This window comes from Martes martes (assembly GCF_963455335.1).
Source record: "Martes martes genome assembly, chromosome: 1".
NCBI classification, from domain to species: domain Eukaryota; kingdom Metazoa; phylum Chordata; class Mammalia; order Carnivora; family Mustelidae; genus Martes; species Martes martes.
This window is the reverse complement of record NC_137888.1, coordinates 63,336,681-63,362,649: the sequence shown is the minus strand read 5'-3', so window position 1 is coordinate 63,362,649 and position 25,969 is coordinate 63,336,681.

Sequence of the window (25,969 nt, the reverse complement as noted above, 5' to 3'; positions counted from 1 at the left end):
CCCAAGAATAGTTTCTATGTTCTACCATTTTCTCCTATGCTCAGAAGAACCCAGACGCCATCAGGGAGGGGTGTCCATCTGTCCTGCTCACAGCTACATCTCCATCTCGCAGCAGGACTGACTCACATAACAAGTTAGAGCTCAGTAGGTGTGTGTTAAACAATTGAGGAAGTTTAGATATTTTTCTTTAAATATTGAGTGCCTACTGTATATCAGACACTAGGCTAGGCACTTTGCATATGAAATTTCATTTAATCCCCCACTACAAATTTTTAATTTTATGATTTTTATTATCCGTATCTTACAAATAAGGAAATTGAGATTTAGAAAGCTTCCCTTGCCTATGAGTACAAATCCAGTCAGTACAAGAGAGAGTACTGAGACTCAGGATACTTTCTTCCATCTTACTAATGCTATTAGACCACGAGGCACTTGGAAGTTGGTAAAACGGAAAGTCCTGAATTACTGAGGCTTGGGTGGTTGATATTCTGTAGTCAGTAGGTGAGTGTAGATAGAATTCACTAATGTTTCCTGGAAATGTCCACAAAGGCAAAATTAACCATTTTACAAATATTAGTAAAATTCTATACTTTGTAGATTATAGGTAGGCTACCGTAAGTTTTTAAATAAAAACTTTATTGCAAAGGAAGAGGAGCACTTTATAGAATATTAGCTATGAGATATAAGACTCAATTGGTTCCCAGTTCTGCTTTTTACAGCTGTACAGCTTATAAGGCATACTTAATTTCTCTGTGCCTCAGTCTCCTTATCTGTAAAATGGAGGTAATTGTGACAATATAGTAACTCTAATATGTTTTCACATAGGCTGACAAATACTAAATTCTCAATAAATGTTAGCTACTCTCATAATTCATTCATTCTGTTCCAGAAATAAGAAGACATGACACATGTTCTTCAACTTAATGGATAAAAATCCGTTTCAAACTATAAATGGTGTTTTTTAAGTATACTGTGTCCATTTCTATGTCTCTGTCCATGACTATGTAGAAACCTAGAGTTATAATAAAGTTCCAAAGATGAATAATTTAGTTAGAACGATAGAACTGCCTCTCCTTTACTGGGCTGTTAAGTATCCAATTGTATGTTTTTTGCAGAAAAATCCTCAGATATTCCATTTACTATAAAAAGTACGAATATTGGGCTGACAAAGAAAAATGTATTATTTCATAAACAGTACCCCAGATCAATATCTCAACCACTGTCCTACCACTTTTGGCTCTAAAGAGCCTTGCATTCAGCCCTCCTGTATGATAAGTGACTCTGGCACACAGGGGAAGGGCGTGACAATGATTTAGGCAAGGTTTTAATTACAGTAAAATCTTCTCTAATGAAAACACCATATCTATATTTCACTCATACAAAATATCAAAACAACATAAATTTTAAAATGGGGGAAGATCATCAGAATCCTATCATTCCAAGAAACAGACTCTTGTTTTTCTGTATTTTCCTCCAGAAGTGATTATATATTTTTCCCACTCTGAACATTATTTTAATTTAGTTTAATTTTTTCAGTGTTCCAAAATTCATTGTTTCTGCATCATACCCAGTGCTCCATGCAATACGTGCCCTCCTTAATACCCACCACCAGACTCACCCAATCCACCACCCCCCTCCCTGCCAAAACCCTCAGTTTGTTTCTCAGAGTCCATAGGCTCTTGTGGTTTGTCTCCCCCTCCAATTTCCCCCATATCACTTCTCCTCTCCATTTCCCAATGTCCTCTGTGTTATTCCTTATGCTCCACAAATAAGAGAAACCATATGCTAATTGACTTTCTCTGCTTGACTTGTTTCACTCAGCATAATCTCTTCCAGTCCTGTCCATGTTGATACAGAAGTTGGGTATTCATCCTTTCTGATGGAGGCATAATACTCCATTGTATATATGGACCATATCTTCTTTATCTATTCATCTGTTGAAGGGCATCTTGGCTCTTTCCACAGTCTGGAGACTGTGGCCATTGCTGCTATGAATATTGGGGTACAGATGGCCCTTCTTTTTCCTGCACCTGTATCTTTGGGGTAAATACCCAGTAGTGCAATTGCAGGATCATAGGGTAGCTCTATTTTTAATTACTTAAGGAAACTCCACACTGTTTTCCAAAGTGGCTGCACCAACTTGCATTCCCACCAACAGTGTAAGAGGGTTCCCCATTCTCCACATCCTCTCCAACACTTGTTGTTTCCTGTCTTGCTAATTTTGGCCATTCTAACTGGTGTAAGGTGGTATCTCAGTGTGGTTTTGAATTGAATCTCCCTGATGGTTAATGATGATGAACATTTTTTCATGTGTCTGTTAGCCATTTGTATGTCTTTGGAGAAGTGTGTGTTCATGTCTTCTGCCCATTTTTTGACGTGATTATCTGTTTTGTGTGTGTTGTGTTTGAGGAGTTCTTTATAGATCTTGGATATTAGCCCTTTGTCTGTAGTGTCATTTGTGAATATCTTCTCCCATTCCGTGGGTTGCCTCTTTGTTTTGTTGACTGTTTCCTTTGCTGTGCAGAAGCTTTTGATCTTGATGAAGTCCCAAAAGTTCATTTTTGCTTTTGTTTCCTTTGCCTTTGGGACGTGTCTTGAAAGAAGTTGCTGTGACAAATGTCAAAGAGTTTACTGCCTATGTTCTCCTCTATGATTTTGATGGATTCCTGTCTCATATTGAGGTTTTTCATCCATTTCGAGTTTATCTTTGTGTATGGTGTAAGAGAATGGTCGAGTTTCATTATTCTATGCATAGCTGTCCACTTCTCCCAGCACCATTTATTGAAGAGACTGTCTTTTTCCACTGCATATTTTTTCCTGATTTGTTGAAGATTATTTGACCATAGAGTTGAGGGTCCATATTTGGGCTCTTTACTCAGATCCACTGGTTTATGTGTCTATTTTTGTGCCAGTACCATGCTGTCTTTTGATTGCTGTGAAATCACAAGCATTGGTCCATGCAGCTACTTATTCTTCTTACATACTCTGTTAGTTGGTCATATGCCTGTAATTTGCTTAATCAGTCCCTCCTGATAGACATACAAACTGTTTCTTTCCCTTTTTGATAAATAATATTATAAAAATATCTTCTATAAGTATATTTCTTTATTAATTTAATATGCTTCTTGTAGAACGAATTTCTGGATGTGGGATGGTCAAAGGCTTGGTCAAAGGCTTTGATGAATTTTATGACACCTATATTATGAAGTCAAATCTTTTCCCAAAGGGTCAGAAGCAAATCATGAGTATCCCAGACTTATGATTGCCTTACTATAGTTTTTATTGTCCTTTAGTGTTCATCCTTTCATTAGCATGAGCCAATAACTCAGTTTAGTATGGACTTTGAGATGTCAGATTCATCACTTCCAATAACTCAGTTGTAACTCCTTTTGTAGAAATTAGTTTTTTATTAGTGTTTGTCCATTTAGCTGTTGATACTTTGCTTTTATTTTATGTGAATGGGACATTTATATAATATAAACTTTAATAATTTAATATTTCCTGTTAATCTTCCTGTCTTCCATTTTCACTGCAATTTTTCATCCTCAGAAGTTTAATTTTATGTAGAAAAATAGACTGACTTCTTCCTTTTTGAGTTTGCTTAATGTCTTAGAAATCCCACAGTTCTTCCACAGACCTGATAAATGTAGGTTTCACTGCATGTCTTTCTTTACCTAAATAACTTTATTTGGTTATGTGGTATAAACTGAGTATCTCCTTTTTCAAGTGAGATGCTAAACCTTTTCCTTAGCATCATTTATTTAATTACATTTTCTCTACCCATTGTTTCATGATGCTTGCTTTGTCATATATTATATTCTTATATGTAATTGGATCTGTTTATAGGCTTTTTGAAAACAGGATTTGACCTATATAAAGCAATGATGACTGGACATGCTTTAGGATGTTGATTGAATGCTTCTACATGGCTTCTTCTCTATGGCAGGTTGTTAACATTTGAATGTTTTATAGAAGCGAATTCTTAAAAAGATGTTGGTGAGTGCATTGGAAACCTTTTAAAAAGGCTGTAATTAGCTACTCTGGGAGAATGTTATAGGCTTTGATGGGCCCCTCAGTGGCAGTTCTAGTGGCCTATCCTATTGACTGACAAAAGATCGTAGGGGAATATTTAATGTTGTTTTAATTAACAACCCCTAAAAGAAAATGTCAATTATCTTCCATTAGCCTGAGGCCTTATCTTTCCAAAATTTTCCCTCACCCCCTTTAAAATGGTACATAGAAGACTGATTCTTTCATTCCCCCATGGACATCCATCATCTTTTGGAAATGAGATCAATGTTTAGTACATTCTGAGTTAATGATGATTTTCAGTCTAACAGAAAAAAAAAATTATACACCCTTCAGAATATCTACCTGCCGATGACACGGACCTTAATTTTGGGAATCTGTTTCTCAGATGGTGAAACAAGAAGGTTTGGCAATCGCAGAACATAATTAAACCTATAAATTTGTCACATGGGAATTAGAAGAAACAGACTGGGTGTCATCCTTATTTCTTCACTTACTCTGTGTGGCTTTGGGCACATTTGCCTGCAGTCAGTTTCCGTTTTTCGGTTGTAGAGGGTAAGTACTAACTTACCTTAGAATTGTTGTAAGCCTCTTAAGCACGAAACTCACGACTTAGTGTCTATCATGTGGCTTAGGGAGTGGTGGCCATAGTCATCATTGGTTACATTAGATGGGCATTTTCAGGTCTAGAGGCAGAGAAAATAAATAGGACATTTTAGGTAAAGACATGATTTTTGCTTGTGCTATCTCTGCTTGTATTGGAGGACTAGGTGGACATCGCAGAGAGTTAAAAAGGAGAGTTCCTAAATGAAGGAGTTTTAAATTTTAAGGCAGCATGTATGAGTACAGTTTTTGTTGCTGTTGTTTTCCTTTTCTTAGGGTTCTATGTCAGATTTTGTTACTGGCTGGGAGAAAAATGCCAGCCTACTAGTGCTTAGGCGCGCTGTTACAATGAAATCATCCCTCTTCTGTGATTGCCTGGGTTGGCCGGTAGCTCCGCTGCTGAGAGTTTTCCTACCCCTCCTTAACTGTTGCAACTCCATGTACTTAAGAATTGGCGAGAGATTCCTCAATGTGGACAACGAATAATCTTTGACTTCAGAGGTCAGGAAGAGGTAGGTGCTTGGAGGTCCTGAAATGGGCATTTACGCTTTAGGAAAGCTTTTTGGCAAAAAGAAACCAAGAACTTACTGATTTTCCCCTGGGCTAATGAGCAATTACAGAATATAAGGGACATTATTTGGTTCATCTTATAAAATGCAAATAAATTGCATTCTTCTGTAACGATAGCTTGCACTATACACCTGTGCCCTAGAAGCATTTACTACACCATCGGTAGTAATAGAAGAACTTTATTAGCCCACTTACATATTAGAACAAACCTAGGAAGGTAGGTACCATTTTTAACTCTTCTTTACTGACAAGTTATCTGTTTGTTTGTGGTGGGACCTGGATTGGAACTTAGCAGTTTGGCCCCACAGTAGCTGCTCTTAACACATACACTTCCTGTCTCTTTCCAAAAAAATACTCAAAAAAATCGCAGGTGAGAAGGGAGTTGAGGGAAATTGGAAGGGGAGGTGAACCATGAGAGACTATGGACTCTGAAAAACAACCTGAGGGTTTTGAAGGGGCGGGGGGAAGGGGGGTGGGAGGTTGGGGGAACCAGGTGGTGGGTATTAGGGAGGGCACATACTGCGTGGAACACTGGGTGTGGTGCAAAAACAATGAATACTGTTACGCTGAAAAGAAATTAAAAAAAAAAAAATCGCAGGTGATAGTCTTTCTGGTTGCTTAAGTTTGAACTTCAGGCTTCTTTAGTCCTAGATGTTTACGGTCTTCCCTCCCTGCCATTGTAGCCAGGGTCATAATATAGTCTACAGTGCTCATTCATTCATTCATTCTTTTTCTCACTGCCTTTGATCGGGTCTTTATTCAAATTAGCTGTCCACAGTGAACATTCATTCATTTTTGGTGCCACAGCTGTAGTACTGTGGCCAGCATTTTGTAAAAGTAAGGGCTTCTACGTAGCATGGCTGCTGCTGACTTCCTCTTTAGACGGCTGTCAGCACAGGTTGTGAGAGAGACAAGGGAGGCCTATAGGCCAAGCTAGAAGAGAAAGGGGGTCAGGGGCTTGGAAAAGTGGCAGATATGAGGAAGGATCCAACAGAGGGACAGAGCATGATCACATCTGCTCCTACAAGTAGCATGTCCCCAAGAGTTTTCACACTGTGACACACAGTTAGATTGACTCGTGAAAGAAGTTAAAGTGAGAAATGTATAGAAAAGGTAAGTGTGATGAGCCATGAACATGTTGAATAAATAGCCTTAAAAGCCAACTGACCCATTTTCATGCAAGGATCTTAAGTTTAAGTTCATTTTGTTTTTTCCTTCCCTACACGAGGCCAATTTTGTAACAAGGCAAGATGAAAAGGTTACTATTCTGGAAGTGTCTTTGAACTTTTCCCCCTCTAATACAGACTTAATGAGGTGCTGGGTACAGGGGACTGACCCCACAGCATGAGTTTTATTATGTCCTATCTCATTCTAACCCTTGACAGCTCAGCACCTCTCTCCTCAAGCCTCAGGGAGGTGAGAGACACTGAGCTTTTCATACAGCTCCATGCTCAAAATTTTGTTCGGTTAAAGAATTTACTCCTAAGCCTTTTTGGTAAATACCTGGGGAAAACACGTGCATGTGTGTGCGCACGCACACACACACACACACACACACACAAAACTGTTATACAATACCGTATTTGAAAAGACTGCTTTTCAACTTACTTTCATCCTAACGGTTGAAGAGTCTTTGAGTGGGAAATTGTTCTCTACCATTGTTAAGCAGTTGCTTTAGACATTCAGGGACTAGTGGCACTGTAATTATGCATGTGTGTGGTGTAGTCTCCAGCTGGGTTATAAACGATTACCAGACGCCTACCTACGTGATGATATAGCAAAAATATTATGAAGGGAAATGGTAGATAAGATGATGATGACAAATACTGCAATAAAATTGTGAAAAGAGTACAAAGTAGTCATACTAGTAGCGGCTACCATTTTTTTGAGAGTCTACCAAATATCAGGCCCAAGGGTAGACATTTTTCTAATATTATTTGTGTAATTAAAACAAGGATCCTGCGAATCATAGAATTTGAGTTACTTGAGTAACTTGAGTTCATTCTGTCCTTTATTTAGCAAGCAAAGGTTTTATGTCAGGTTATATATGATACCAAAATCCATTTCCTCCCTTTATCCCCATCGAAGACTCTATATGGCTGTCACATAAAGGCCTAGAAGCCCTAGTAAAGGAGGAGGGGATGACTCAACTGATACTGAAAGAGCACATGTTGGGGCATCCGGCTGGCTCAGTCAGGAAACCATGCAAATCTTGATCTCAGGATTGTGAGTTCAAGCCCCACAATGTGTGTAGAGTTTACTTAAAAATAAAATAAAATTTAAAATAATAAATAAGGAGCGCATTTCATCAAATGTCTTAGTTACTCACTGGGTGAAATGTAATCACTCCTTGTCCAAAGATCTACAGACCTGAGAGAGCCCATCTGAATCTCCTGACTATGGGTGAAGTTCTAGGGCTTGGAAAGAACATGTTCTGGGGTACTACACAGGTGCATTCAGAAGACAGCATGGCCAGGGAACTTGTTGCACAGCAAAGAAACCATACCGGTGTCATACTTGATAAAAGGAAAAAAAAAAAGCCAAACTTGCCTCAGTTCTTTCAGCATTATTTCTGAGACTTAGTGGGAAAGTGTTTAGTCAAACATTGAAATAAAGAAATGTTTATCCCTCAGTGATTTTTGTTGCTCATCATTTTTCATAATGTTGGAGACAAGGGTGGAGGGAGCATTTGCAAACAATAACGTAGCTTACTCCTTCACTAGTATTTCCCAAATTGTAACAATGCACCAATGATTCTGTATCTTCGAAGATACCTCAGAGGCGATATTTTAACTGAGAATATTTTTAATATTTTATATAATTGTTAATATAAAGATCTGGAATGATTGTTGTACTTCCAGAAATTTCCAAGTAGTATTCAGGTAACACGGAAGAAAATAAATTTAAGTGCACTCTGTATTATATTCTTTACACTGTATGTGTATGTATGTGTATCTTTTCCTCCTAAATCCCATCTGTAACTATATTAAAAATTAAGTTCCGATTATTTATAACTTTATATTGCTACCTTCAGTCTACCAGTGATGAGAACTTTCAGTGTACATGAGCCCACACAGCAGGTTTCTAAAAAGAAAGGATGAGAGAAAAGCCTAGTTACACTCATGGCACATTAGATGATCTTTAGAAATACTTGTATATAAAAAAGGGATGTGTGTGCCTGGGTGGCTCAGTTGGTTAAGCATCTGCCTTTGGCTCAGTTCATGGGATCCAGCCCAGCATTGGGCTCCCTGCTCAGCAGAAGTCTTCTTCTCTCTCTTCCCCTGACTGTATCCCCACTTGTGCTCTCTCTCTCTCTCGCTCTCTCTCTCTCTCTCGCTCGCTCTCTCTCTTAAATAAAGAAAATCTTAAACAAAAACAAATAATTTGAACAAACATTCTTAATGCTTAACAAACTACACATAATTCCCATGTATATTTGTTAAGGAGAGCGAGAGCAATGTTTACCCTTCCCAGGTCCATGTGGCAAGAAGGCATGGGCATGTCAGGTACCCTGTTTCTTTGTGGCTGTGGTCCTTAGAAGGACTTCAAAATCAGGAATTTGGGGGAATATTAGCGTGAATAATTTCTAGTAGAAATTGAACTTAAATCAGGAAGTCACTTAAAAGAATTATAAGTCCAGATACAAATGGTTGCATGATTTGGGGTAATGCCAGTGCTTCTAGTTCACCACTTATCCAATTACTTGGACTTGTGTCAGTGATTCCTCTAGATTGAAAAAAACTGGGGGAGGGGGAAGAAATAATAATTCACAAAATATTCAAATTTAAATCTGATGGTATGATTTTGTTATAGTGGTTGGGCACAACTCGGCACTTAAATAAATTCAGGTGGCAACAAGTCATTTTTATCTTCGGCAATATAAGAGGCTACTCAGCAGGACAAATATTAAGAATAGACCTTCCTGAAAAACAGTCTCTCTAAATTAATCCATTCATTCATCAACTTAATTATGGTTGATTTTTGCCACTTATAAGTTATACAATGCACATTGAACCACAATTGTTGTGCTCCCTTTTCCCAAAAAGAGAAAATTAGCTACAAAATAGAATTTTGTAACCACCTAATTGACTTGGAAAAAGTCTAGGAGTTTATTTTTATCACTCAGCTTCTAAAACTAAGGCAACTGATGGTTAAGACAGGAAGCCATATATTTTTAATTCTTTACACCCAGAGCCCAAATTATAGAGAGATTAATTTTATTTTTTTTTCCCCAAGGATTGACACATGAAAGAAGTGATCATTAACTCAGGATGCTTGAGTGAATATGCAAAAACAAAGCTTGAACAGTTTTCTAAATGGCTGAATTAAGAAAAAAAAGATTGTAAATAGCAGGTTTTCCAAAAGAGCATCTGTAATTTCATACAAAGCCTGGTTCAAAGGCCAACTGCAGTGAGCTCTGCAGCTACCTACTGCTGGCTTCTGCATCTGTAGGGCCTACGGGGAGACATAGGCAAGCACGTTAAGGGATGCTCTTGGGGACACCTGAACTCATGGTGTAGATGAAGAGCGATCCCGTGGTGAGTCAGGGGTTTTTTTTTTTGGTTGTTGTTGTTTTCTGAGAAAGTATTTAAGTAAATTTAAATAAATAGCATTTAAATAAATATTTTAACAACAGTGTTCATGTAGCACTTTATTGTCAATCCAAGATTTTAAAGATTTTAACTGTTTTCACATATCCTTGTTTAGTCTTCACAACTACAGATAGTAGTTTTTATCTCTTTTTAGCAGTTGAGGAACTCAAGCTCCTTAGAGACTAAGTAACTTGACAGAGGCCTTGTAAGGGAGCTGCGAAGCAAGCAGAGGTCATCAGACTCCAGCTTCAAACATTTCCTGCTCTACCATGCTGACACTCATTGTATTACTCCAGCCATCTCGACACCTGCTCCCCAGCCAGCAACTCACCATGTTCTCTTGGATCGGGAGTCACTGATTCACATTGGCAATGATCCCAGTGGTTCATTACTAGCCTGTAAGCCCCACTGGGCACATCAGCTTGTATAGGAGGGTGCCTGAGAGGGAGGGGCATATAATTAAGAAGAAGAGTGATGAAGACTTGGGAGACCAACTCCCTAGGTCTAACGCCCCAGTCCTACCACCTACTAGCTGTGTGGCCCGGGATGTGTTTTCTTAAACTTTCTGTTTCTCAATTTCCACATAATAATAGTATTATAGTCCTATCCCGTGGTATTGTTGTAGGATTAAATGAGTTAATTAATGTAAAGTTTTTAATATCTCACCTGGCACGTGCTGATCATGAAGTCTTGGTTATTATTTTTATAAACCCTCTGTTCTTGGAAACGTGCAGTGGAACATGTTTGGTTTCCTCTCCCTCAAGCTTCTCTTCCCTTAGATACAGCCTTTTAATAACTTTCAATAAAACCAAGAGCGTATATTTTTTTTTTAAATACAACTTCGTAATCACGACAGTTTTGTGTTCTTTTCTGAATATCAAAATACAAATGCTACCGGTTCTGACCTTGGTTCACCCAAGGAAAGAAATTATTTTCTGATAGTCCTTTTTTACCACTCAGATTCCATTTGTGTGTGTGTGTGTGTGTGTGTGTTTAAGAATAATCAAATTGATCATAATGAAGTCTGCAGCCTACACCTTTTACAATGCAAGTGTTAATGCAGATTAATACACTTGCATGAAGAGACTTGCCTGCATTTGCCTGCCATGTATCATGCCAACGTTCCTCTCCACCTCCACAACTCAGTGCTTCTGTTTCCCAAGACTGTGTTCCCAACCGGAAAAGCAATCTTCATTTACTGAATGAAGGGCTTGGAAGAGAGGATTCTAACTTTGGACCTGGATAATGTGCTCTCAGCTGCTAATTCATTTATATCTAGCCAATTAAATATATTTTTTCATCTCTGTCTAAATACTTGCATCCCCTGTGTAGCACAGAAACAAAAGAGATTGTATTTCCTAAACCTCTTTGTTATGCCCTAGCTCACAGACTTTTAGTGGTTGCTCATTACATATGGCATAAAGTGCCAACTCTTTATTTAGTTCAGGGTCCTCACCAATGGTCTACCTGGATACACTTAGCTCTAAGTAAACCAACATCTAACTCACATTTGTGTCTCTAGCTTTATCTTCTCAGTTTACAAATGTCCCTCTCCCTTCATCTCTGTCCTTGTAAGTTTGCTCCATCATTAAGGGCACCCTTATCCAGGAAGCTTTCCATGTCCATCCTAGACTGGAAGAGTTTTGTTTTCTCACTTCCTTTCATCTAAGTGCGGTCAGTTGCTTTAAACATCTTCAGGTCTTACCATGTCTGAATATTGGAATGAATATAAAGTAACATGGTTATGGTGAGGACTTCATGAGGTCATAGAGGTAAAAGTGACTGACGCAGTGATAGAAACGTGGTAGTCGGTCAGTAACTTCAACATATGGCTTCCCATTTGTGCGTCATGGAACTTGTTAAGCTACTAATTTGATACATATATTTTTGCCTGGTTATAGTTTTTATAGGTAATGTTCTATCCTTCCAAAGAGAACCAAGCTCTGTAATAGCTAGAATTATCTCTTATGCATCCTGGCATTCTCCACTTATCTCAGCAAAGGGCTTTACACATAATAGAGGCTGAGTAAGTGGTTGCAAGATTAACCATAGAAACAGTTTTCCCCCAGCTACTGTGACCATGAAATTGACAGAACAGAAAATACACTTTAGTCCCTGAGTGGTGTAAGGTTCAGGGACATCAAACAGTGGTCTTTGTAGGAGCCTATGTTTGGAAAGAGACAGCACTTTTTAAGCCTTAGAAATTCTGAAGCCTATCCAGGACAGTGACTTCTTGTCCAGTGTCATCTTCATATAAGCTTGACTTGGCATTACAGTCAGGTTTTCCTACCTCATGAATAGATAGATCTATAAATTGCTCAAAAGCATCACTTTCTATTTGATCGTACCTTCATTTGTACATTCATTTATTCATTTACTCAAATATTCCCCTCAAAACCTAGTATGTTCCAGATGTTGAGCTAGGTGTTGTGAATGCATTTATGAATCCTAGCTTTAAAGAGCTTATATTCAACGAGAAATACGTATGTATTTACTGCATGATGACCATATTTAGAAGAAATTATTAAAATTATAAATTAGTGTCATTATAAGGAAAAAGGACTCTAACGTGTTCGTAAGGAACACATTGCTGATCTTTTTGTAAAATTTCAAAAAAAATAACAGCGCTGTCTCCTTTACTGCTTGAAATTTTGCGCACACATGCACACACACGTACGCGCGCACACACAGAATTTCTTCTGTTTTGAGAGTAACTAGTCTTGATGGTTCACACTGCAGATGGGGACCTCCCAGAGTAGAGAGGGGCTGCCTTGGGTCATGAAGCTGGCAGGGGCAGAACTAGAAGTGAGCCCTCTTGGTGGTAGTGCTCGGCTTTTCCTTGTGATTATCTTGCTCACCCCAGCATTTTTGGTTAGGGTCCGTCAGCTCCCTGCTCTGCTCAGAAACACTATTAGGATTCGACCTCATGCAAACCAGCAGCTGCTTTCTCCGAGCATCATTTGAACGCAACACTGACCCCAGAGGAAATGGTTTTGCGGTGGCGTGAACTCTTCTGCACTCTCTCCACCCACACATATTTACATCCCCCACATTCTTCACGGAGTTACAGCCAAATGCTTCATTACAGAGGTTTAGCCAGGAGGACATGCCCTGGGGAGTTGATTCACAGACAGATGTATTATTCACAAGCTTGATCTGATCCTACGAAATTTGCACTATAACCACACACCCTGAGGAAATTCCTTTCATAAACCTAAATGATGGTATTGAAAAGAGTGGTGTGGAAGAAAAGAAAGGGCAGTCTATGAGCTGGAAGGGGGCGGAGCAACCATTGGTCTGCTGTGGGGCAACCCACAGAGGAACCAGTTCTGAGCCCCCTCCTCCACTCACCATCTCTCCTGTAAGACACTCTTCGCTTCTCTTTAAAGAGCCCTCTTTTGACAGCTTTGAAGGAGGGAATGATGAATTAAGTAGAGTTGGTGAATTATTTTAATGATGGTTTCTATGACAACGAGACAAATAACTTTCCAGATACTTGTGTTTTAAGCAAAGAAACAATTGGCAAATAATTTTTCTGCAAAGCGAATGTGGTAAAAACAAAACCCTATAGTTATATGGTTACCGTCAGGTGTAAAAGCTTTGTACAGTACTGCTCCACCTGCAGAAAAAACGTCGTTCTACTTGGAATCAGGGTCAACATTTTCATGGCGTAAAAGTCTCTAGTATTCCTTGACCCAAAGACGTTAGCCTTAGCTGGTACCTTTCTATTCTTCAGAACTGGATCTCCCTACGATGTAGTTTTTGAATGTTGGTGAGGTCCAGAGCCAAGACCCTAGACAGAATTCCTGAGAAGTCTTTAGTGCAAAAAGGTGATTTTATGAAAGCCTGGGGACAGGACCAGTAGGTAGAAAGAGCTGCTGCCCTGGGGCTGTGAGGGATGCCTGGTTACATACTTGGGAGCTGGGGGAGGTAAAGAAAAGAGAGGTGTCTAAAAGGACTTTCATCTCCTAAAGAAGATAAGGATACTTGAGGCCTCGCTGTTGCCAAGCTAAGGTGGTTTTCCCCTTTAGCAAAGCATTAACCTTAAGACAGGAGTGTCCTAGAGGAATGTTACACTCGCCAGCCTCAAGTTGTTTGTCAGTGCTCTGCTGGTTGTAAGGACACCTTCTCCCTTCTTCCTTTGTTTCCCACAGGGCTATGGAGGGGAGGATGATGTTAGGTCTCCAGGGAATTGAGTCTATGGGGTGTCTGAAAGTTAGGCTATTGGTGAGAATGATTTTTCCTTGTAAATCACTAAGACATTTGTAAACCAATGGAGACTTCTGTCCCTCGGACTGTGATCTCTATCAGTTAGCCATTTGGTTTTTTCTTCCCCTTAGTTTTAGGACAGCCAGAAGTGCCTGAGGATGGACATACCACCTGGGAGTGGGGTAGGTGGGGTGGCAGCTTGTGATTTGTCCTCAGCTTGCCCTCTACTCCCTCACCACCTAGTTTTCTCCAGAGGTTGGTTTTAACCTTGCCCATAATATCTAAGGAGAAGGCTTGATTTTTTTTTTTTTTTTCTTTCCTGGGAGTTCTTACCTATGGAAGATTCCCTGTGATCATCCTGTAAGTCCTGCCCTGGCTCTGACTGACCAGTTTAAATGACCGACCAGATGCATCAATGTAACATTTTTGCATTGAGTATTGGTCAGCAGAATGCTGTGCAATTGATACTTCTCCTACTTCCAACTCCAGCTCTGCAGAGAGAAACCTATCTATTATTAAAGACCCTATTAGTAGTGGTAAGATTGCACCGCTCTCTCTCACTATAGCTGCTGAGTGTTATCTAATTGGTTTTTATTACTTAGAAAACCCTGGGAGTGTGGAGCTCAAATGCACATTTGCTAACAGTTGTGTTTGTTCCTCTTGTAAGCATTGGAGATGCTTTTAGATCGTTTGGGTTTTGTCAGGAGGGGGAAAAAAAAGGGGGGGGGGATAATAGTGAGTGTTTTGGAGAGTACCTGGAAAAGGGCTACAGACCCAGGATTAGGTCAGCTGTGACCACTCTGGGACTCAGCAACCTGAATGCTCCTCACACATGTGGCTTTTCCCATTACCTGGAGGGCAGAGAGTGCGTTTGCCTTCAGAACTGTGGCATTATGTATTTCTCCTGTGAATGCTAGGATCTGTTTTCTGTAGATTCTAAGATGTGATCTCATTCACATTTTTAAATTGGTAAGTCGGTTCTCTGTAACTACTGGTTTCTTCGTGTAAATGGAACAATTCAGCAATGAGCTTGTATGCTCATAGCTGTCCTGTCTGGGATGTCTCCTTGAGACTCATCTATGTGGTATTAGATTAAAAAAAAAAAAAAAAAAAGATGGATCCTTTGCCTGGCCTCTGTCATTCTTAACTGCCTTGTATTTATTTTCCCTCCAGAGGTGCTGTGGTTCTTGCTTAAAATTAGGAGGAGGAGGAGGAGGAGGAGCAGCTGAAGCATTAGGTCCCCCCCTCCCCAGGACTTCTGCTGCCTTTCTTTAAACACTTTGAACCTGTGTAAACATTCCCAACCGCCGCCCACCCCCCCCTTCTGGTGATTCCTGTCCTCTACTTCAGGGCTTGACTTGTGAGTGCCCAGATGTCTCATTTGGTTCACTGTGTCCCTCCCTCTTAACTCTAGACCCCAGCCTTCCATTTTTACCCCTTCACTGAAGTAAATGGGTTTCTCCAACATCATTTCCAGTACTTGTTTTTAGCTTTCATATTTTCTTCCCTTTTTTTAGTTCTTCCTTGCCTTTAACAGTATGGTCCTCAGTAAGTGATAATAATAGCAGAACTTTGTGAACACTTGACGTGAGCCAAATGCTGTTTAATCACTTTAAATGTATAGTCAAGTCACTGAGGTATTTTATTAACTCACTGAAATTTCACGATATCCCACGAAGTGAAGAATACGCTATCCTTTCCCATTTATAGACGAGAACGAGGAGACAGAATAAGGTAAAGTCACTTGTCCTAAATCTCCCACTTGCTGGGGGAGCTGAGATTCCATTCCAGATGGTCTCAGAGGTCCACAGTCTCTGCTGTTGGCCACACTTTAGTGCTGTCTCAGAACTCCCTCTGGCTTGTCATCAGTGATGTCCTTGCCTTTCACACGTCTCAGTCCAAATTCAACTGAACAAACATCGATTGAGTGTCCAATAGGGGCCAGCTCATGTTCTCCTTCACAGTCTCCTTTTGTCCCCTTGGCCATTTATTGTATTCAGCCGGGATAGATTAAGACCACGATTGTGCTCTGGCTTTTAAGGTCCAAGAGCTCCTTTCTGGGTGGGGAGAAGGGCTGTGTTGGGAGCACTGTGGACCTGCACCATCAGTCCTTCCTCATCTCCTAATTATTAATAATTTCACTGTGATCCTCTCAATGCCCCAGTCTTATCATTGTAAATTTATGCAATTGCTCCCTTTTCTTTGACCTCCAAATCTAATCAGTGACTAAATGTTACTGATCTTCCCCTTTAAAATTCATCTCCACAGCCATAACTCTACCGGAGGCTCTAATCGCTTTGCTTCTGAATTGCAGTAATGGTCTAAATGGCTTTTGTTCCCCCAGGTTCTGTCCATTCCAATCCAGTTACCCACATCACACACTGGCCCCCAAAGCACTTCCAGTCATCTTCTGTGACCCAGATCAAATACCGACTCCCCTCTGAAGCCTTTCTAGATCATTCCACAGTTGGTCACTCCCGCATCTTTTGGGACTCGTCGAGCGGGATCATGTACATGTTTGTCACTTGGCTGCATTTTAAATTCCTTGTGAGCCGGACTGCCTGTTATTTTTCTTTGCATGCGTCACATCCAGCTCTGTGTCTGGAATAACTGTGCAATTTATGAATGAATGTACAACTGAATGTGGGAAAGAATGACTGGATGGATAAATAAATGGAGGAAAGAAAACTAAATGGTGCAGGGATTTTCACCTGCCCACTTTAGCCAAGTCCAGATCTCTCAGCTTGGTCATCCAGGCCCGGTGCCCTGCCCTTCCTTCCACTAATGTTCTCTCTAATACCTGACTGTTTGGCCCTGGTTTGCCAAGTATCTTTACTCCTCTCTTCACGTAACATTTTCTTCCTCTTATGTTAAAAGCTCAAGGTATCCCCTTCTCTTGGGACAGCCTATTGCACACTTACTCATTATTTGCCTTTTCTATAAAGTCTACCCCTAATCATCGCCAGTTCCACTCTTCATCCTTCCTTTGTTCCTGTAAGTAAGGACCACAACAGACTGATGAGGATCTATTATTTTTATATTTACTAAAATGAAACCATCCACCAAGGAGATGGTGTGATGCCATTTAACATATTTAGCATGAGGTGTCTGAAAGCCAGGACTGTAGTCTCAAAGCTAATACGGGGCCCCAGTCAATGTATTTTTTGGTAGGAGGCTTGGTTTACTGTTTGGCAAATGGAGATGAAAACTATTAGCTACTTCACAAACTTGTGATGTCAGGGGTTTTCCAACACCAACAGCCAGTATTCTGATTCTGTACAAGCCAACTCGTGGGTCCAACAATTCAGTTCACTTCTGACAGTATCTACCTGTAGTTAGCACCAGTTCCACAGGTTAAAGAGTCCAGTCCCACAAGGCTGACCCCCACTTCAGCAACAGTCACAAGTCCTGGGCCTCTCATACTTCTGACCAACTGGCTATCATCAGGAATTCCTATGACTCCTTGCTAGAGTTCAATCATTTGCTAAAACAAGTCACAGAACTCAGGCATTGTGCTTACCTGTTTATTGTAAAGGATACAAATGAACAGTCAGCTGAAGAGGTATAGTGGGTGAAGTCCAGAAAGGTCCCACGTTTAAGAGTTTGTCAGAGGTAGAGTTCGGGAACAAGAATGTGTTCAAAGAGTTCAGAAGCTCCTCAGATCTCCTGGTTTTAAAGAGTTTTATCTCTGGTCTCCTCCCCTTGCCAGAGGTCATTTAACCGGCTCTGAAAATTCTAACCCTTTAATCACTTGGTCTTACTGACCAGCCAGCCCTACCCTGAGGCTATATCGGGGTCCTGCCCAAGTCCTATCATTTGCTTAAACTCAGATCTGATGAAATGGGGCCTGTTACTAAAAACTAAAGACACTCCAATCACCCAGGAAATTCAAGGGTTTTAGGTGCTCTGTGCCAGGAACCACTTGAGACAAAAACTAAATATATTTCTTATTATATCACAAGATGATTAAGTAAAATTCTTTATGTAAAATGTAATTTAGTAAAATATTTTGAAAATGTTTTCCATTGCAAGGTATAAATATATATAATAAGGTGTTACATAAATGATGTTGTAATAAATGCTTAAAACTGCCTTTTCTCTCAAGATTCAGAAGCAAAAAGCAAAACAGAACCACCCCTCACATCATCACTGCATCACTTACCTCTGTAGTTTCCATGTGTCTAAAGGCTTCCTTTCAAAATATCCCACATATCCCTTAGTGTGCTCACAAATATACCATTTATGGAGAAACTTCGTGATCTCTAACACTTAACAACGATCCTAGCTGCTCAAGTATCATCCTCCATGAACAGAGGAATAAACTGAGGCCTTAACTCCACTCACTTTCCCCTGGGGACAGGGTTCCTGAGCTTGGAGCTGGGATTCAAATTTAAGGTTATCTCAAAATGAGGTCCACGCCCTAGTCCTGGCACCATGATGACTGCGAGTGAGGGTCATTATTTCACATTCATATTTCCCCGATGACCCTATTTTAGGGTACATCCGGCATCCCTGCCGTTGGCTCCCCTGATATGAAAGGAGACGAAAGAACCACGCACCCATCTGGGTGTCTGCATGCAGCACTGTCCTGTTGGGGTCAGCAGGTTGGCTTCTTGCCATCCAGGGATGATGCCTTTTATAATGAGGAAGTTAAAAAGATAATTATGGAAATTAATTCCCGAACTGCTGTGGCCCATGAACTCTGCCAAGCAGAACTTTGAATATGAAGGGCAGTGCTGCAGTGCAGGGCAGAGCAGAAAACCTCACCTTACCCGTTGCTTGGGGGGTGAGCTGACCTGGCTCCACGCAACCCCACATTGTCTTATGGAACAAGCATGTGTGCGAGTCTGGGGGTGGGCACGTGTTGTGGTGTGATTACATGCCTGTGAGCCTTCCTGTCACCTGATGCATACAGATGTTCTACTGGCCAATTATCTCATTGGCCTAAATAGGGTAAATCAAACTAAATGACATCAACTTGCTCTACAAGGATAGAAATGAATTAGGATTAAGTGTATTTTAAGTGCCAGTGAGAATGAACAGATGAAAAAGGAAAGACAGAAAGAAAAGAGAAAGTAAAATCTAACCCATAATCTACTCATTTCTTTCCATTCCCAGAAACTGCCTAATCTACTTTTGCAGATAGATGAGAAAATACTCCGGCTTGCAAAAGCTTGTCAGCACCCCACCACATTGCACACTGAGTTGATGCCAAGCTCAAGGCATGAAGAAACTCGAGATCAATGCTGAGAAATGCATTTCCTAGGTTTTTAAATATCCTTTGGCCATAATCTGATTTCTGTTCAACCAGTCCAAACTCTTCCCAGCTCTGTGCTTCAGCTAATATAAAGGGCAAGAAGCATACTCCAAATGTGGGTTCTGAGAAGTCACTTCAGAGATCTTCTTCCTGGAATTCTGTCTGGTTTAGAGGGAAAGGTCCACAAGAAATATCCGTGTATCACTAAAAATGGAAGAAGAAAGGACCACATATTTCTATTTTCTAATACTGCCAAGGTGCATACCTCCTATAATTTCCAGAGACCCACACTGTAATTCACTCTCTGTCCTGTGATCTGCCTCTTTTCTCTGTCTCATTAGATTTAATTCAGTAATCACACCCTGCGAGTCATTCAGGCAGAAATACCCTTGCTGATTGTAACTTTCGCCGGCTAGTCCATGAATATCGCTGTAATGTGTGTGTGTATATATGTGTATGTGTGTGTTTCCGCATGCGAGAGAAAAGGGGAGAATATTGCCTCCATCAGCAGCTGCCTTCTCTCTGGGTTTGTGATCTGGGCTTTCTACCGATTTCTCATTTCCCAGTTTGTGTCCATGGGGATTGGAATGACATCCCTGGAGAACGCCGATTCCAGCAAACAAATCCTCCTTCCTCACCAGTCACCTCTTGGTGCCAAGTTCCTCGTCTCTTCCTTTCTTTCTTTTCTGTATTTTTAATCACCTCATCCTTGCAGTGTTCGTAGGCCATCACCCCTTCGGAAAGACTCCCGTGTCTGTGACCCTGTTATGCTCTTACACCTGAGCTTTCTCCCTCAGCCTTGTCCTCCTACATTTCAAAGTCTGCGTAACACCTGCTTTTTGTCCACATTGCTTTTTGAGTTTCCTGCTCACCTCCTAATTTGTTGCCCGTATGTGATCATCTCTTGCTTATCCCCGGGTGAACTTGTGAACATGGTTTCTTTTTGCTTCCCTTACCTCTTGCGTGGTATGTATATATCAGTTCCCATTTCCTCTGGGAGAGGTGTAAGGAGTAGCGGCTGCTGAATGGTATATGCCTTTTAGTTTAGAAGATGTGTCTGTGTCTTTCCACTGCATTGTTTCATATCTTTATGCATGAGCAGTATCACTCAAGCCGAACTAAAGCTTAACAGCCTGAAACTGCACAATGCGTATCCCATAAAAAAATGGCTCAGGTTCCCAAATGAATATGAAGCATTGATTTGTATGGGAGAGAAGTGAAAGGGTCTCAGGAAGCCAAGATTTTGTATTTTTAATATTTTTTTCTTTATGCAGGGCCCTAAAGAACTGTTGATTTACATTCTAAAGGATCAAATAGAAGCCATAGCATTTTGTCCCTTCATATTGAGCAAGGAGATTGGAGATTCTAAATGCATATTCTAACAGAAGAGCAAGGCACCGAATCGCAAAGGGGGTGGTCACATGGGGTAAAGGTAGAGTCACCCATATGACACCAATTTGCCTTATGCTCCCCTGTCTAGCTCTTGTGTGTGGCCTCTGGCCGTGGTCAGATAATTTCCCATCTCCTCTTTCCCAGCATTAAATGAATTTGTTCTCTTTCTGTAGTTAGAAATGATGAAAGCATGGTCAGAGATGAGAGGCAGAACTAGGACAGTGAGAAATGTATAAAAAACAGAGTTCTAGGGTGTTCTCATCTCACCTGTATACTTAATAATATTTAATTTGCACAAATTTGGACCAGTTGATACTTTTATCTTACATTTAGATTTATATATGTGTCTTTTAGTAAGGGAGTTACAAACAAAATGATACAAGAATAAGTATATGGTGATAAATACAGATAAATGGTTTCTCCTTAATGGAAAATTAATTGTATAGTTACAGAATGTGTGTTATCAACCCTCAAGAATCTTAGAATGAAAAAAAAATTTACCATTTATTAGAAGAGCTTTCTAAGAACTATAAGAAAATGGGGGAGAGAGGGGAGGGAAAGGGAAATTAATATTTATTAGCATCTACTATGTATATTCATATATAGGGGAAACTGGTCATGTAGAATAGCTAATCTAATTCTTTCAACAACCCTAGAAATACGTGGTCTATTTTGTAGCTATGAGAACTGGAACTTCTATAAATTAAATCATTTACCTAATCACACAAGAAAATGGTGAACAGCAGATTTGATTTCAGATGACTTGATTTCAAAAGATATATTATTTCCTAGATTTATTTGGGGAAACTTTTTTCTAACCATGATTAAATGTCTTGTTTCTTGATTAGGTTACTATCTGTGGGTAAGAATGACTTGATATATGATATATGATGCTGTCTTCTCAACCCAGGAAATGTAATGTAAAATTCTGCTGTTCCATACAATGTTTATAGAAGTGTTAAGATTTCTTAGCTGAGCAGGTTTTTGATTGTGGGTCCTACCTGTTTAACTGAAGTAGGTTAACAATCTTGTGAGTTCTCCACTAGATCCAGGGAAGAGGAGCTCTAATGGGTCCCATACTTGGGCAACTTTGTCTGGTCCTTTTATAGCCACATCCCCCCTCATAGGGTGAAGAGTCAACAAACGGAAGGCACGCTCACCTGACACCCTCTAACAGCCTGCGCACCTGCCATCCCAGAACTCCCCACCCAGAGACTCCCTGACCCATTGCCTAGGTCTGCATTGGCCTCTTTCTGCTTATCCTCAAAAGGGCTGGCCAAGGAAAGTTTTCAGGGATTGCCAAAAGGCATGATCATGAGTAAGGAGCCCTCTCAAAAGGATTTACTACAGAACTGAAGATAGCAGAGGACCAGAAGGGGGGAAGTCCATAGGCAAGGACTAGGAGTCAGGGAGAGCTGAAACAGCTCTACCTTTCCTCAGATGCAGACCATTAGGGATTTGAGGATTCTAAAGTGAGACCTGGTCTTCTTGGAGAATGCGATGGTATTGCTTTGATGGAGAATACTTGGAAGTCTATTTGTATTATTGCCCTGGGCCACATGTATGACAGAAACAGGCCAAAATAGCCCACTACTCTTACTATATTTTAGGAGAAAGAGATCTCTCTACTCTGGTGCTTAAATTAGACTTTTTAACTTAATTTCATGTGATACTTCTTTCTCCAGCTTCCTTCAACCTAGGGAAACAGGGAAAAACACAAACGATTTCCCAGGGGCAGTCTCCCTTGAAGACCAGCCTCCCCACACATAGTTTTCTTTCCCGGGCAGGCATTCGGGCACCTCAGACCCCGTCCTTGGATTCGGTAAAAATGTGACTGCTTACGATTGGAAGTCTTAGCATTCTTCTTTTAATGCTGACCTTTTAGAGTTATGGTGAAAATTAAATCAATGTAAAATGGTGCATGCAGTGTTTGGCACAAGAATGTGCAGGCTCACATAGTAGATACAGGACAAATGGTAGTTTCCTTTCTGCCCCTCCTTTCTGCCAAAGCAGTCCCTTCATATCAGCTGGAAAACAGAAGTATTCCATAATGGGGAGCAATTGAGCTTTCTCCCCCAAAGCTCTCTCCAACCCCCTCCCCCTAGCACATTTACCACCCCTCACCATGGATTAAACTGAAGATGCTAAAAGACCTTCCATGCCTTTTTATCAGATGCCTCGCCAATTAAACTAAACACCCAGCTCAACTTAAGAGACTCTGCTGTGTCCCATCCTGAATTTCTTGTCCTCCTCCTTGGTTGCAGCATTTAACCTCCTCCCTGCCCCCATGCACTCACTTCCCCGAAGTGTGGTCACTCCATCTCTGTCACTGGGCTTTTAGTCAGATGAATGTAAAGCACTTATCCAGGAGACCTGGCTTGAGTTGGTAAAAAATGTCACAGCCCATTTGCTTAAAAAAGTAAAAATAAAGTCATCTGCCCTGTTTATCTCTGGCTTTCCGCAGAGAGTGGCAGTTGCTGATGTTAATCGATTGTGATGTAGTGTGGCTTAGCCTAAAACCCACTGCTTTTCTCACGTGGGGAGGCGGAACTGAAACCCACCCCAGCAGCCTCGCCTCTTGTTTCCACCAGGAGCGGCTGGGCTTGTCTCACTGGAGACAGTTTTCCGTTTCTCATTCTCCGCTTCTCACGCTCTCAGCATATCAAGAGGGACTTAGATTTGGGATTGCAGCTCTTCGCTTTTCTGCATTAAATCAGCCTGCAGCGTGTGAGACTTTTCAGTTTTAAATATGCAGTGACTTTGTACGGGACAATATGGGAAGCAAAGTATGCCCTGTAGTGCCGGGTGTGTTTTGAAACTCGAAGTGATGAGAGGAGAGTGTAACCAGAGGCGAGTATTCTGAAGATACTGTTATTAGGGGCATTTCTCTGTTGATTTCTTAGCAGTCTTTGCGTTAACAAGAGTTTTGGTATTAGGATAGCTTAATGAGGTGCTAATGAGCAAAGAGGAACTGAGCCCCGTGTTAAGTTCCCCATCCTGCATTGTTTACAAGGGGTCAGATGCTCTCTGCATTTTTCTACATGAGCAAAATAATTACAGTACTTCCTAATCTCATTTCAAATATTATCCAGCCGACCTGTTTTCTGCCTGTGTGTATGTTTGCGCAAGCGCGCGCGTGCAGGCATGCATGCACGCACGCGTGCGCGCGCGCGCGCACACACACACACACACACACACTGGTTTTAGTCAGTGCAGAGAAAGTGGACTAGAAGTGGATTAAAGAAAATGGAAGGAAGCTGATCCCCTCATCTCTATTCATTTCTCCTGGAGTAAACTGCTGTCTTATTGACAATGAATTTGTGCTCAGCTTGAGTCAGTCACATATTTCATTCAAAGCCAACAGGTTACAATCTACCTATTGGCATCCTGCTGGTATCGCATGTGACACACTTGCGAGAGCTGCTGCATGCTGGACATGGTGAAGTTGAACATCTTGGGAGAGTTTTTCCAAAAACTATTACACAGCTTTACACTAGGAAACAGAGCTTGCCTGAAGGAGGTAGGGAGAAGGAGGCAAGGAGAAAAAAGGTAGGGTGATTTTAGCAGCATTCAGGGAGCCCTTTTGCACACATGCACACACACACACACACACACACAACACAACATGGCAGTAACAGTAACTAATACAATTCATTCATTTAATAAAGGCTTACTGGCCCTTTGCACAATTAGAAAGAAGGCTTCATTATAAATATCCCTGAAAGATATTTTGGTTCAACCTAATCATTCAAATTTATATCTGAGCTAATTTAATTAAATACAATTTAATAAAATATTTATTGACTGCCTACTATATTTTTTGAGAACCCATTTTTTACAAGGATCTGTGTTATATGCTACCAAATGTACTAGGTTGAGCTAGGGAGTTAAAAAAAATAAAACTATGATAATTCCTTGCATTGGTATGGTGACAGTTTTTGAAACCCTTTCACTTCCATCATTTCAAAATAAGTGTCCTAAGAGACCACACGAATATTTTATGGTTTCAGAAGGAGCAATCACATCCAGTTTGGAAATAGAGACTGTTATGAAGACCTTGGCATTTAAGCTTGGACCAGAAGGATGAAAATCCATCCTTGAAGTGGCTTGGAAGCAGTGTTTCATAGATATCAATAATAACAGCAAAGCCATCAAGATTAAGAAAATTCTAGATCATTTTTGGGAAGAAGTCTTTAGTTTTATTAAGCTAGAATTTTGGCCATGCTGCTTCAGTTCTGTGTCATGTAGGTTCTTAAGTGTCAGGTAAAGTAATTAGGATATAATTGAAAGTAGTGAGTAGCTAATGATGGTTTTTAAGCATAGGATAATAAGATGATAGCCGTATTCTAAGAAGATTAATCTGTCAGCAGCATGTAGAAGTAGGAAGACCAAGTGTTTCAGGTAAGGGGCAATTACAGCAGTCGCAGTGTGGAAAGAAATCTGTTGTGCAAATCAACTGCGAAGGCAAAGGTGGCCCCGTGAAGGAGGTATCTGAGATGAGGAGCCGTGTAGGTTAGAACTGAAGCCTGAAACAGTGACTGTGAAACTAAGAGCAGGAGCTGCTAAGTGGAGGAGAGAAAGGAGTGAGAGTTTTGCTTGGGGTATTGGATGAATGGATTGCGTACCAAGATATGCAGGTGATTTTCTTTTTTGCAGAAGGCACTTACCGCAGACGGAGGTATACAGATGAGTTGGGTTACAGATAAAGATTTTATGCACGTATTCCAAGAGATAATACTTAAGTGGTTGATGAAATCACTAAGGAAAGACTGCATGTAATGAACAGTGGGGACACACAGGGTATGTTAGGGGGCACATCCATTTAGAAGAAATGGAAGAAAGATGCAAGTGGGTATAATCGTGACTGGGGAAGAGAGTCTCAGAGGGAAAAATCAGAGCATCAAATGCAAAGCGGGTAACAAGTGTTAGAATTTAGAATGAGAACCTCCCAAAACAATTGCCTTGGATTGTCAGAGGCTTCTTGGAGTCTTTATGGAACACTGAATTGGAAGAAGTAGAGACTTCAGACAGTAAAGTAGTAAGGAGTGAACAATGGGGCAAGCTGAAGGAAGGGTTTGTGCGATATGGCTTCCAGAGTGCATGTAGGGAAATTGGATGGGCAGAGTGTTCATTTAACAGGGTTGTGGGAACAAGGGTTCTGTGTGCGTTGTCTGCGTGCGTCGTTGGGTTGATTTCTCTGTTTGGGTTGCTTCTTGCTTTGTTGGGAGAAAGAACAATTGTGTCTATGAAAAGTAGACAAAGCAAGTGGAGAAGAGGGGAGGAAGGAGTAGAGAGAGGAGGGGAAGGAACAGGGGAG